Source organism: Arvicola amphibius, chromosome 5, assembly GCF_903992535.2.
Source record: "Arvicola amphibius chromosome 5, mArvAmp1.2, whole genome shotgun sequence".
Taxonomy (NCBI): Eukaryota; Metazoa; Chordata; class Mammalia; order Rodentia; family Cricetidae; genus Arvicola; species Arvicola amphibius.
The window spans coordinates 108,766,075-108,771,526 of record NC_052051.1 but is presented as its reverse complement, the minus strand read 5'-3'; the positions used below and the strand labels follow the sequence as shown (position 1 = coordinate 108,771,526).

The 5,452-nt window shown below is 41.5% G+C and overlaps 1 pseudogene; it reads left to right on the top strand.

Moving 5' to 3' along the window:
• Window positions 1-2,862: 2,862 nt before the first annotated feature.
• Window positions 2,863-4,454, top strand: LOC119815311 (annotated as a pseudogene).
• Window positions 4,455-5,452: the final 998 nt, after the last annotated feature.

The window sequence follows — 5,452 nt, the reverse complement described above, 5'->3', positions numbered from 1 at the left end:
CATTTTCACACATACTATATCTTTTAAAACTAATCACAAAATTGATTATAGCATTTGTTTACTGCAGAAACTTTTGGAACCTTAAACATTCATGCCACAAGGAACAAACATTAAACAATATCTGAAGTCTGGTGGAAGGCTTAGTAGTGACAGTGTGTGCTGCTCATAAGCATATCTTGATTTAGGAGCACAAGTGCTCGAAGTGGGCGTGCATAGTGTAACAAGGTAGAGATTACCAAGGGAGGCATGGGGATTGGAAGTGAATTGAAGAACCGGAAACAGAGATGGTATTAAAGATTGTTTCCACTTGCTGATTTTGGAGATGTAGGAACTCATCAGAAGTCTCAGAGAGTAACTTCTCCAAGGTTTGTGAAAGAACCTAAGAGAGATTTTGTTGAGAAGCTGATTTTTAATGTACACATAACATCTAGGGAAGGGATTGATGATTAGTTAGGAGTGGGAGGGCATCTGGGGCAGAGAGAACAGATTCTCCAGGGTGCTTTTAGCTGCAAGAATGATTGAGCATGATGAACCATATAACATTTAGGAGGAAAAAATCTGAGAAAATGTCAATTCATAAAAATCAAACAAAAATGTAAAACATCCAATATGGCTCTATGTTACCCAGCCCCAATGTTTCTCAGCCTCTACTTTAAAAGTAGACATAGTTTCTCTTTACCCATTGCTGTTTTTCAGACAACTGACTTTTTGGATTCCCTTGAGTCTTCCTTATTTGTATCATGTAGAATAGGACCAGAGATTTCTTCTTGTCACCTTCTTGTGTCTTAAACCATGACAGCTCTGCTGGGACAGTGCAGGGTTTTTCTTTTTTCACAGGCTTAGGATTCAGTTTCCCTTGGATTCTATCCACTTCTTGGCACTGGTGAAGGTAGGCACAGTGTTCTGTCCTCAGACCCACACCTCCCCAGGCACTCTTGGCACTCTCGTGTTCTGCTAACGCAGAAGAGAACCACAGAGGCTAAGACTCAGGCTTGGATTCGTGTTACACATGTGACTGGCTTTGGGAAGAAGTAAATGCACGCTATCCTCTGCTGGTTTTCATCAGATAGTATGAGAGGGAGCCCAGGAGAAAAAAAAGGTGAAATCCTTTCAAGTCTGCTTCAAAACGAAATTGCTCTGTGAAGCCTTAAGAGCCTGTAATTTACCCAGGAGCTGAAACATATGTCCTCTCTAAATAACCAAAACAAAGAAGTAATCTATTTTAAAACCCTGGGTTTCACAGTCTCTTGGCTCCAAATTAAGCCTTTCATTGCAGGGGAAGAAAGCACTTGGGTGTGTTCAATGAGAAACAAGCAATGTTTGCTTTCCAGTTACCTAGTGGCTCTGAGGTGGCTGACCCAGAAGGCATTGCTAGAGAAGCAGGTTCCCTCACAGGAAGTGGGAGTGCCTTTTTTTTTCAGAGCAAACAGATGAGCACACAGCCCCAAAGGAAGACTTGCCTCACAGATGGGCTTGTCCTGAATATGAACCTACTTTCATCGTGGCAAAAGTGACATTTTGAAATAATGAAATTCAGCTATTTCCATGCCTTAGGGAGGAACTGGCTGTGTGAATTCTTCCCCCTTTCCCCTTTTCTTCTGTACACACTCACACACTCATTCATGGATACACTCATTCGTAGACACAGTCATACCCTCTGACACATACACACTCACACCCACATACACACTCTCACCGCATAATACAATACACCTGTGGATGTGGAGAGCAAATCTCTGAAACAATATCTTTTGTATTTCTAATACCATTCCTGGTTTAATGAACTAAAATGGCTGTCTATAACACAGTGAGACGAGTGTTAAATTGTTGATGAAACACTCTCTTGTGATGATCTATGGTTCCTATTCCAGAAGAAACTCGAGGTTAAACATGTACAGGAACAGGCAAAGAAGCCCTGAAGAGATGAACTGTACATGCTCCGCAGTTGCTTTCCTTCAGAAACTGAACACAGGAAAATGAAGCTCCCCTGGACACATGGGTTTGCAGGCCCTTTGCTCCCTATGGCTTTATGCTCAAGGTAGATGGCATTCCCTAACTGAAGTGGATCTTTGCTGCCTCTTGCTACCCTCGCTTTAACTTCTTATCCCTCCAAATCTCCAAGTCAAAGGGACAAGAGACTGGATTATCCTTCAGAGGTATTTGGATCAGAGCTTCAGCACTGGTGAGAGGAAGCAGCAGATGCCAGGTGCTGGATTGGGAGTCTTTAAAAATGCATGCCAATGGGCAGAGCTAGTGCCAGAGGCAACAGCATTTGCAACAGCACTGGAGATCCAACCCATACGTGCTAACACACTCCTATGCTACTTGTTTCTCCATGACTTTCTTGCCATGGCAGACACTACTCGTTTAAACTGTGAGTCAAAATAACCCCACCTTTTGTTAAATTAATTGATTTAGTTGGCTTTTTAAATTAAAGCATCAAGGAAGGTAATTAATATAGACAGTACTTATGAAAGAGGCACAATTTCCCTCTTCTTGTTCAGATACAGTAACTGCAAATTGCAAACATGAAAGGGCTATTAGCCCAGGTTTATTTTTTTCCCCAGTAAGGAAAGCATTTACATTAACATTTTTATGCCTTTAAAAATAAATGCCCATTTAATTCAACACATTTACTACTAAATACAAAGACAGTAATATATTCAGCTTTTAAAAAATAGTTATTTGTTTATTTGTTGTTTTTCAAGACAAGGTTTCTCCATGTAGCCTTCATTGTCCTGGAACTTGCTCTGTAGACCAGGATGGCCTTTAACTCAGAGATGTTATGTACAGGTAAGAGTGAAATGAGTGCTGCTCCATGTGGCTCCTATGCTGCGGGTCCACACCAACCACCAGGAGACCATGGATGACCATATCCCTGTGCTCCTTGTCTACATCGGTTCCAACATATGATTTGTCAGCTTTGGGGGTGATGATGTTCCCAGGGCCATCTCCCCTTCAATCTTGTCCACCCGCAGCACCAGGGCATGGTGGTGGGCACGGGCTAAAAGGACTTCTACATAAGCAATGAGGCCCAGAGCAAAAGAGTCATCACCCTGACTCTGAGTGCCCCATCAAACATGGCACTTTTACCAACTGGGATTGACGTGGAGACAATCTGGTGCCATATTTCCTACAAGTGGCATGTGGCCCCTGAGGAGCACTCAATGCTGTTCACCAAGGCCCCCCAAACCTCAAGATAAACTGTGAAAAAAATAGCTCAAATCATGTTTGAGACCCTCAACATGCCAGCCCTGTATGTAGACTTCCAGGCCCTGTGGTCCCTCTATGCCTCTGGTTAAACCACCGACATTGTGATGGACTCTGAAGATGGTCTCGTTCTCGCTGTGTCCATCTATGGGGACTATGCTCTCCCTCATGCCATCCTGCATCTGGACCTGATTCTCCAGGACCTGACACTACTTCATGAAGATCCTGAATGAACAGAGCCACAACTTCAACACCATCGCCAAGAGGGAAGTCATGTCTGGCATCAAGGAGAAGCTGTGGTATGCTGCTGTGATGGGTAGCATGACATTTAAAGTTCAGACTTACTGTGCTTGAGAGACCAAAAAGCAAAAAATACCTCTAACATGTAAGCCCCTAGTTTGTTCAGTCTGTACCCTAGCAATCCACTTCTCTTTCCCCCCAAACATTGAAGACTATTCTTAAATCGACCCATCTTGTAAAATTTGCTGTTTTAGCAAGATAGTAGGTCATATGACTAACTTCTATTTCTGTTTTTAATCAAACTTGTTTAATCTGTTTAGTGACTAGGACAACTGCAAGACATTAGACCCTGCCTATATGTAGACAGAATACATATAATCCTGTGGTTTTTTCATTTTATAATAGTTGGACTGATGAGGCTAGCTGCTGCATCCTGAGAGCATTGCCATTTGCAGTCCTGGTGCCATGAGTATCCAGCATCACTATTTAATAATTTCTCTTCTTATTAAAATTTATTCAAGGTCATGGTGAATTTGAGCAATCCTAGACCCACAACAGTTGAACCTAGAGATGATCACTGCTGCATCCCTTTCCTCCCCAGAGCAAAGCTATGCGAGGTCTGACAGACCCATCATCACTATTGGCAACGAACAGTTCCAGGGCCTTGACGCTGTCTTCCAGTTTTCCTTCCTGGGTATGGAATCCTGCAGCATCCACGAAATCATAGTCAATTCGATTATGAAGTGTGATATTGATATACACAAAGACCTCTGTGCCAGCACAGCTCTGTCTAGTGGCACAACTATATATCCAGACATGGCTGACAGGACACAGGAGATCACTGCTCTGGCTCCTAGAATGATGGAGATCAAGATCATTGGTCCTCCTGAATGCAGGCTTATCTTGGCCTCACAGTCCATGTTCCAGGGAAGTAGGTCAGCAAACAGGAGTGGGCCGATTCCAGCCCACCTTCATGCTTTTTAGAATCTCATATCCAAACATAATCACCATCCTCCCAGAATCTCTCATCTTGTGCACCAGAGTGAAGAGAAATTTCTGTAGGCTTACTTCTCAGTACATGTCTCCAGCCTTTTGCTCTCTAAATGAAGTTTTACATGTCTATTTCTAAACTTAATAAATATTTATTTTATGCATGTGAGCATTCTACCTATGTGTTTGTATGTGCACCTAGTGCCAGAGGAGGTTAAAAGAGGGTGTCAGATCCCCAGGAATTAGACTTAAGAATAATTGTGAACTACCATGTGAGTGCTGGAAACTGAACCTAGGTTCTCTGCAAAAGCACCAAAAGCTTTTAACTGCTGAGTTACTCTCCAATCCCTCTTAATGTCTATTTTTTAATAAACACATTTCTTCTATTTTATATCTGTCTATCTATCTATCTATCTATCTACCTATCATCTATTTATTCATTCATCCATCTATCATCTATATTATATATGTATGTATGTATTTAGTGTGTGTGTGTGTGTGTAGGTATGCTTGTGTTCAGTGTATGGGTATGTATGCAGGTCAGAGGATAACTTGGGGAAGTTAGTTCTTTCCTTCCACATGTGGTACCCAGGGATCAAACACAGGACAACAGGAAACTGTTGTGGTATGCAGTTGTCTCTTGTCAAACTGTGTTTTATGATTTTTGTATTGTATCCTTTTCTGAGTAAAAGGGATCTGGGGTTTATATGGAAAGATGAATCTGGGTAAGGGGAAGGTATAATTGGATTGATCTTTTTTCTTTTTTTAAATTCTTTTTTAGTTTTATTTATTTTCTGACAATTTGACACACATATACAATGTGTCTTGATGCTCCCTCATGCCCAATACATACCTGTCCTACCTTTTCACAGCTTAGAAAATGTTACAACTATTGTTTACATTCAACAGAAACAAAATATAATAATCTAAATGGAATACTAAGACTAAAAAAAAAAACTCTAGTAGAGGATCTGGAAAGAGTTGGAGGAGGGCAGACCATAACAAAATATAT